The sequence below is a fragment of the Quercus lobata genome, chromosome 8, assembly GCF_001633185.2.
Source record: "Quercus lobata isolate SW786 chromosome 8, ValleyOak3.0 Primary Assembly, whole genome shotgun sequence".
Classification (NCBI taxonomy): Eukaryota; Viridiplantae; Streptophyta; class Magnoliopsida; order Fagales; family Fagaceae; genus Quercus; species Quercus lobata.
The window spans coordinates 60,082,592-60,092,442 of NC_044911.1; the positions used below are offsets into that span (position 1 = coordinate 60,082,592).

General features: G+C 34.8%; 2 pseudogenes; both read left to right on the forward strand.

Annotated features, from left to right (window-relative positions):
* Nucleotides 1–101: 101 nt before the first annotated feature.
* Nucleotides 102–4,408, forward strand: LOC115957164 (annotated as a pseudogene).
* Nucleotides 4,409–6,424: 2,016 nt separating this feature from the next.
* LOC115957165 lies at nt 6,425–9,851 on the forward strand (annotated as a pseudogene).

The following is a 9,851-nucleotide window of genomic DNA, read 5'->3' on the forward strand; positions in this document are numbered from 1 at the left end:
CTTGGCCAATTAACTAGGTTAATCTGGTTGTGTTTTAAGGGGTCTAAAAATGTACATATTCCTTTTACAAAATTAGTTTGCACTAAAATATTAGCCAAAAGATGCAGGGTTGTTCGACTTAATCATTGTAATATGTTTGGACGAGCTTATTATTATTTGCCTTTTATTTTATTTGAAATTAAATTACATAAAAATATATCTATACTTCTGTTTTTTAATAAAAATATAACTCTACTTTTTCTTCGAATGATAAATATATTACTATACTTTACCTAATTAAATAAGTCAAAAAAACCCAGGAAAAAACGAACTTACCCGAATATCACAATGTTTTATATTATTCATATTCACCATTTTATAGGCGACAATCTCGTTCAAATTCTACCACGCATGGTGTTAAAAGCTATCAATTACGGGCAGTTTTGACTTTATTAATTGTAGTCAATATGATCTTAATTAAAGTTCTCTGTTACAAATTTCAGGGACATAGTATCGATTCAAATTAAAAATTTTCAAGGTCATCAGCAAGAGCTTAAGCTGCCAATTTTTGATGTTTTCTAATTCTACTTAAATATATATATATATATATATATATATATTTATATATACCTTGACATATATATATATACCTATGGACAAGAAATGATTAATTTATTTATGCTCCTTATGCTTTATTGTTGTCAAATCATTTTTTAATTCCTTAAAATGGTATTGTCATGTAGATGCCAAGCGATTGATTGGTAGGAGATTCAGCGATCCCTTGGTTCAAAGTGATATCAATCTTTGGCCATTCAAGGTTATTGAAGGTCCTGGTGATAAGCCTATGATCATTGTCGATTATAAGGGTGAAGAGAAGCACTTTTCTGCGGAGGAAATCTCATCTATGGTCCTTAGAATGATGCGTGAGATTGCTGAAGCCTACCTAGGCATGTGAAGAATGCAGTTATTACTGTCCCTGCCTACTTCAATGACTCACAACGTAAGGCAACAAGGGATGCTGGAGGAATTGCAGGCCTGCATGTCCTGCGTAAAATTAATGAACCAACTGCTGCCGCCATTGCTTACGGTCTTGATAGGATGGCAAGTAGCATTGGCAAAAGAAATGTATTGATTTTTGATTTGGGTGGTGGCACTACAGATGTCTCACTAATTACCATTGAGAAGGGTGTCTTTGAAGTAAAGGCTGTTGCTGGAGACACTCACCTTGGAGGTGAGGACTTTGATAACAGAATGGTAAAGCACTTCGTTAATATATTTAAGAGGCAGCACAAGGTGGACATTAGTGTAGGCTTCAAAGCTCTTAGGAGGTTAAGAACCGCTTGTGAGAAAGCAAAAATAATTCTTTCTTCTGCAATGGAGACTACTATTGAAGTTGATTATTTATATAAAGGTATTGATTTCTCTAAAACTATTACCCGTGCCAAATTTGCGGAACTCAATATGGATTTGTTCAGGAAGTGTATCCATATCGTGGAGAAGTGTTTGACTGATGCTAAGATGGACAAGAGCTGTGTCCATGATGTTGTTGTTACAGGTGGTTCTTCCAGAATTCCCAAGGTGCAGCAGTTGTTGCGGGACTTCTTTAATGGAAAGGAGCTTTGTAAGAGCATTAATCCAGATGAGGCTGTGGCATATGGAGCTGCTGTTCAAGCTGCAATCTTGACCGGAATGGGTAATGAGAAACTACAAGACATCATGCTCTTAGATGTCACTCCTCTGTCCCTCGGTGTAGAGGTTTGTGGATCAGAGATGTCCATTGTGATTCCAAGGAATACCGCCATTCCCACCAAGAAGGAGGAGAACTACTACAACATGAGTGACAATCAAACTTCTATGTTGTTCTCTGTTTACGAGGGTGAGAGAACTAGAACTTGTGAAAACAACTTATTGGGACAATTTCGGCTCTCTGGCATTCCTCCAGCACCTAGGGGTGTTACTAAGGCAAAAGTTTGTTTTGATATTGACACTAATGGTATCTTGAATGTTTCTGCTAAGGAGATGACCACTGGTGTGATGAGTAAGATCACTATCACTAATGATAAGGCAAGACTGTCCAGTGAAGACTGAAGAGATTGACAGGATGGTCCAAGATGCAGAGATATACAAGGCTGAAGATGATGAACACAGGAAGAAGGTTGAGGCTAAGTTAACTTTGGAGAACTATGCCTACGATATGAGGAACACTATCAATGATAAGAAGATTGGTGCCAAGATTGGCCTCGTACGTAAGAAAAAGATTAATGATGCTGTTGAACAGGTGATTCAGTGGTTAGATGGCCACCTCAATAGGCACGCTTTGAGACCCAACAAAAATATTGGAATATGTTGCGAACCTCAATCGACACGTTTTGAGACCCAACAAAAATATTGGAATACTTGCCCAAGAAAGCTAAAATTCAGATTTTGATAGAAAACCCTGACCTAACGTTTATAAGTGAAACGCGAACTAAAGGTATAAGTAACACCTTGACCCAATAATTATAATTGAATCATGAACCAAAGGTATAAAGTTTGAACGCCACAAGCAAGAATCTCTAATAAGTTCACAGTCAATAGACACGCTTTGAGACCCAACAAAAATATTGGAATATGTTGCGAACCTCAATAGACACGCTTTGAGACCCAACAAAAATATTGGAATATGTTGCGAACCTCAATCGACACGCTTTGAGACCCAACAAAAATATTGGAATACTTGCCCAAAAAAACTAAAATTCAGATTTTGATAGAAAACCCTGACCCAACGTTTATAAGCGAAACGCGAACCAAAGGTATAAGTAACACCTTGACCCAATGATTATAATTGAATCACGAACAAAAGGTATAAAGTTTGAACGCCACAAGGAAGAATCCCTGATAAGTTCACAGTTCTCGAAGAACCAAAAGAAGAGCAAAGCCTCACCTTTTCTGATTTTTTATTCAATAATATCTGAAAAACGTTTACAGACTTAGATGACTATTTAAGGGCTCCATAAAACTTGACAAACAAGAAAATATATTCTAAAATAACTTCTAATTGATACCTAACCATATCAGGAATAAAATTTGACCTAAAAAGCATTAAATGCACCTAAAAACAAGGAAATAAATCACCTAAACCTAAAATAACGTTTTTTACATAAAAATACCAAAAATAATAAATTACAATAATTAAATAGTAAATTGTGTCCTACATCAGACCCCTCCTCTTGAAACAAACTCGTCCTCGAGTTCATCTTTGAAATTTGAAATCTTCCGCTCCAAATAAACAAATACTTCGAATGCTTTAATAACTTGATCCGATTCTAAAACTTGAATCCTTCGTAAAGTGTAGCATAAAATTTCTTCTCATCTACTTTCAATTTATTTGCAACATCAATTAACAAAGGGTTGATAATAAAATAAAAATTTTCTACTCCAAGAAAATCAACATATTGTATAGTCATCTTCAACAAATCAACTGAGACTTGAGGATTGTGAGTTGTGGACTCATCCTCATATTTGACCTCAATTGAATCTTCCACAATGTTCTCAATAATTACCATCTCTTCTTCTTCTTTTTTTTTCACTTTTTTTTTTTTTTTTTTTTTGAGCTTGGTGCACGATTTTGACCTAGTGCACGTCACAAAATAAGAACAAGGACACAAAAGGAACAAGATAGGATGATAACAGGAAACAAAAGATAAAAGGGATAGAAAACTGATTTTAGAACCTGTGCTCTGATACCAAATGATGTGAACCTCAATAGACACGCTTTGAGACCCAACAAAAATATTGGAATATGTTGCGAACCTCAATCGACACGCTTTGAGACCCAACAAAAATATTGGAATACTTGCCCAAGAAAGCTAAAATTCAGATTTTGATAGAAAACCCTGACCCAACGTTTATAAGTGAAACGCGAACCAAAGGTATAAGTAACACCTTGACCCAATGATTATAATTGAATCACGAACAAAAGGTATAAAGTTTGAATGCCACAAGGAAGAATCCCTAATAAGTTCACAGTTCTTGAAGAACCAAAAGAAGAGCAAAGCCTCACCTTTTCTGATTTTTTATTCAATAATATCTGAAAAACGTTTACAGACTTAGATGACTATTTAAGGACTCCATAAAACTTGACAGACAAGAAAATATATTCTAAAATAACTCCTAATTGATACCTAACCATATCAAGAATAAAATTTGACCTAAAAAGCATTAAATGCACCTAAAAACAAGGAAATAAATCACCTAAACCTAAAATAACGTTTTTTACATAAAAATACCAAAAATAATAAATTACAATAATTAAATAGTAAATTGTGTCCTACATCAGATGGGCCTCCAGCTCGTGGATTCAGAAGAGTATGAGGACAAGCTGAAAACGCTTGAGAGCATCTGCAACCCAATCATTCATAGGATTTGTGGACAAAATCAAAAACTTTGAGTAGCACCTCTCAAAAGTACAACACATGTAAGGGTGCAAACCATTTCACCAGTGTGACTATTTCGAATTTATTTTTCCAACCCTTTTAAGTCTTTTATTTTCTTGCTAGTAATTTGTCCTTGTTTGGAAATTTATGACTCTAAATTTTTGGATTTGTCATTTTATGCCAGCTGATAAGGTTTAGCTTCAACCTGTCTAGCTCGGAAGTTGATTTATCCTGTAAAAGCCACAGTTTGTTTGCATTTTAGAGTCTTCGATTAGATTTGTAAGCAATATGAATTGATAAAGGGTTAGCCTGGACTCTGTTCATGGAGAGGATAAATTGCCCTGTTACGTAACCTTTCTGAAATGTAACCTTACCCCTGAATTTATATAAAGAAAAAAAAAAATCCAGATTCAAGGACAAGAGAATTTTTAATTTTTGGTTGTGAGAGAAATAGTGGACGGCAAAGGATCCTGAATCAATCCAGATGCCGACAATGAATCAATCCTCACGTTTTCCTTTACAACTCCACTTGATATAAGTTAATAAAAGCAAACTGTGCCTACAATGACAGTTAGTCATGTACCATTTTGTGAAAATAAAAGATGCAACTTATTAATTTTAACATAACGAATAATACGTCATAGGCTGAAATCCTTTTAAAAGAAAAAATATTGTGAGAAAGATTATTGAAATAGTTATCCTTACTATTAGAAATAATAGACCTAGTCATTAACCGTGTAACACATGAAAAAGTTAGACAAAAGAATTATATATATAATTTTTTAATTAATAAGTACATAACTAAAAGGTGAAATTAGAGAATTTATAGAAAAGAACATATCTAATTTAGTTTTTTTTTTTTTTTTTAAAAACAATGAATTAAAAATAATATATTTTGTTTTGACCTGCTTAATTTATTTAAAAAATGTGTGGTTTTAATTAGTTTAAAGAAGCATAGTATAGCATTATATATTCATAACTATTAAAAATATATGTTTGACTAATCATGTGAAAAGCTTATAACTGTTAATTTTCAAAAAAACTTATATGGTAACTTAAAAAAAAATCCACAAAAATAAAAAAGATTTCATATTATATTATATATAAATATTGATATTAATATAGATATAGATTAGAAAGTAAATGTTTTGATTTTTTTTAATAATTTTTTGGTGGTCTTGTCAACTTGAAATCCTATAAAGTTTATTTTTTATTTTTTATTTCCTTTCACAAGCAAAATTACTTTTTTTTTTTTTTCAAAAATAAACACACACACAAAAAGGAGAAAGAATATGGATCTTACACAAAGAAACATCACAAATTCTTTATCCTTTGTGTGTGTTTGTTTCTCTAAAAATATATGGGAAATTGTTCCATATTATTTGTCATATTCTCCTTTAAAATTACATGTCTTCTAAATAGAAAGGAAAACAAAGTGAAATGATGTTGAAGTTGGATCTAAACTAGTAAGGCTTATAATCACGTCGAGTTTGACTTGATAAACCTGAATTTAGAGCATGTCCTAACTGCTTTCTTCTTTATCCTCCTCAATATATAGATTGCTAGTAAGCCTCATTCGTTCCTCTAGGGGATTTCGATAAAGGGGATCCCAAAACCAACAGAGGAGGTCCACATCTTAATCATTTTTTTTTTTTTTTTGAAAATAAAATCTTCTTCTACTATTTATTTTTTACTACACATACTGTGCGTACCCAAAATATGGCTATTGGGTTCAGCCTCTACTTGGGGCTCACAATCTATTTGTATTGTGGGCGTTGGGTTTCCTACAATGGGTGGCCTTATACTCGGAGACCCAAGTACCCTCCTGTTTGCTCAAACCCTTCTCCTTACCTCATAGAGTCGCGTCAGACGCAGCACCGACGTACTCAGAGACCCAAGACTCGGCTTTGATTCGCACCGATTCACGCCAAACCGAGCCAATTCGGCCAAATCGGGTCGTATTGGCTGGCAACCGAAATGGACCGAAACGGTCGAAACAAGCCAAAATCGGCCTTGAATCATGCCAAAACATGTCATCTCATGGTGGGATTGGTGATGATGATGATAAAGTTGAGTTGCTAGAGCTTGGGTCTGTGTATGGAACTGGCTCCATTTTGCTGTTTTTGTTTCAGGTTTTGCATTGGGATACTTTGTGTTTGTGTTTATAAAGGCCAGAGGCTAAGATGCACGATTGACCACCAGTTACTTAAAATAAACAAAGTTAGGTTCCAAAGTGGACAGAGATTAGCTCCACTTCTTACCTAGGGTTGTTATTAGGTACCGGTATATGAAGGAAATATATAGAAAATAAAAATAAAAATATTTTTAATCGTCGCACCTACACCCAACTTTTTCAAAAATTGCTGAGTCTCGCACCCGAATTCGGAAACGCACCCATGCTTCATTGAACAGGACTACTCCTTCCTATGTTGCTTTCACTCCTACCCAAAGCTTGGTCGGTGATGCTGCCATGAACCAGGTTGCCAAGAACCCCACCAACTCTGTCTTGGATAATCTTCAAACAACTTTTTTTTTTTTTTTGGATAAATTTTTTTTTAATTCTAAAAAAACTTGGTTTTTTACTTACCAACATCCAGGGACGGAGCTAGGATTTCGAATGGGGGGGGGGGGGGCGAGATACACTCAAACTCAAGTGCTTAAAATAAAAATTTATAGCCTAAACCTTCATATTGTAGCTCTAGATTAACCCAAAGATAACCATGTTTTTTATCCAAGCAATTTATAAAAGAATATATGTGTGTGTGTGTTTATCCCAAACTTCTTTGGGGAACTTCATCAAACACTTAAACTGCAATTATCTTATACTAATCTTTTAAGATAAATTTCATAAATCATTTAAAACCCAGACAAATAACCACAAAAAGAATAAAAATTTAATGAAAATTTGAATAAAGAAAGTTTTTTTTTTTTTTGGTATGAAAGCGTGAAAGTATTGAACAAAAATAGAGCATGAAAATTAAAAAAACAAGCTTTATATATTATATATTATATACTTCCCTTTTTCTCATTGGACTAGGGGGGGCATTGCCCCCCCCGGGGGGGGGTCCAAGCATAGTTCTGTCCCTGCCAACATCAACGTGTATTCTTGGTATATATTGCGTTTGTGTAAGCCTGTCTTCTTGGCTCTTGCTTTTACATGGATTATTATTTTGGCGACTGTTAGAACAACTTATTTTGGACTGTATTTAATCACAGATAAAGTTTTATGTTCTGAATTCTCATTCACCAATAACACAATTTATTGCTCTTGTATGATATACTCCTTAAAAGAAAAGGGAAAAAAATTATTTTCAGGAATTTTCTAGTTCCTCTTCTTTTGTTTTCTTTTTTCTTTTTTTCTTTTTAAAATTATTGTGCACTCACATATTAGCCATAAAAATGTTCCTCCCTACAATAGTTCAGAAGAAAATAAAAATTTCTCCACTTAAATCACTTTAATAATGTTAATAGCATTCACAATTTCAGTAGTAAAAAATAAAAATCATTTAATGAACTCATAACTTTTTCCCTTATATGAATAAATTATGAACTCTTAGTGACTGTAATTATCAAGTCCCCATTTAAAATTTTCAAACTTTGTATCCATGTATCATCAGCTCTAATCAAATTTCAGATTTTAACGTGAAATCACAATGTTATAAGAGCAGCTTCTTGAGCCAATAGTTGATTTTTTTTTTCTCCCTTTTAAAATTTTGTTATTAGTTTTATTATATGAGCTACAAAATGTCCTCTTTCATTCCTATAATTCACAAATAAAATATAATTGTCAACCAAAAAAAATCAATATCTAATTTCTGCTTCTTGGGCTTTATTGTTGTCTTATAATTTTTTTCCTTTCTATTTGAACTGTTTCTAAAAAGTTATTATATTGCAGATGCAAAGTGGTTGATTGGTAGGAGATTCTCTGATCCTTGGTTCAGAGTGATATCAACCTTCGGCCATTTATGGTTATTGAAGGTCCTAGTGATAAGCCTACGATCGTGGTAAACTGTAAGGGCAAGGAGAAGCATTTTTCTGCTGAGGAAATCTCATCTATGGTCCTTAGGAAGATGCGTGAGATGGCCGAAATCTACCTGGGCACAACTGTGAAGAATGTGGCTGCTTACTTCAATGATTTCCAGCGTAAGGCCACAATGGATGTTGGAGGCATTACAGGCTTATGTCCTGCGTATAATCAATGAACCAACTGCCGCAGCCATTGCATATGGTCTTGAGAAGTTTGGCTGCATTGGCAAGAAAAATGTGTTAATTTTTTATTTGGGTGGTGGTACTGCAGATGTCTCACTACTTACTATTGAGAATGGTGTCTTTGAAGTGAAGGCAGTTGCTGGAGACACTCAAGGACTTTGATAACAGAATGGTAAAACACTTTGTTGCAACATTTAAGAGGAAACACAAGGTGGACATTAGTGATAGCCCCAAAGCTCTTAGGAGGTTAAGAACTGCTTGTGAGAAATCAAAACGGATTCTTTCTTGAGACCGACATTGAAGTCGATTCTTTGTATAAAGGTATTGATTTCTCTTCAACTATTACCCGTGCCAAATTTGAGGAACTCAACATGGATTTGTTCAAGAAGTGTATGGACATTGTGAAGAAGTGCCTGACCGACTCTAAGATGGACAAGAATTGTGTCCATGATGTTGTTGTTTCAGGTGGTTCTTCCAGAATTCCTAAGGTGCAGCAGTTGTTGCAGGACTTCTTCAAAGGGAAGGAGCTTTGTAAGGGCATTAATCCTGATGAGGCTGTGGCTTATGGAGCTGCCATCTTGACTGGTAAAGATTCTGAGAAACTTCAAGATATCGTGCTCTTAGATGTCACCCCTTTGTCTCTTGGGGTATTAACTGATCCTACGAAAGATATGTCTGTTTTGCCTCCAAGGAATTCTGCCATTCCTGCCAAAAAGGAGGGAAACTCACCACCATACGTGACAACCAAACTTCTATCTCCATCTCAGTTTACGAGGGTGAGAGTACAAGAGCTACGGATAACAACTTCTTGGGGGAAATTTGAGCTTTGTGGTATTCCTCCAGCACCCAGGGTGTAGCTAAGGTAAAAGTTTGCTTTGATATTGATGCTAATGGTATCTTGAATGGGGCGTAGCTTAGGTAAAAGTTTGCTTTGATAGTGATGCTAATGGTATCTTGAATGTTTCTGCTAAGGAGATTACCACTGGTTCGACGAGTAAGATCACCATTACTAAAGATAAGTCTTTCCAGTGAAGAGATTGAGAGGATGGTGAAGGATGCAGAGACGTACAAGGCTAAAGATGATGAACACAGGAAGAAGTCTAATGCTAGGAAAGCTTTGGTGGACTATGATTGCAAGGTGAGGAATACTATCAATGATGAGAAGATTGGTGCCAAGCTTGACCCTGAATGTAAGAATTAAAGATGCTATTGAACAGGTATTTCAGTAGTTAGATGACCATGAGCTCG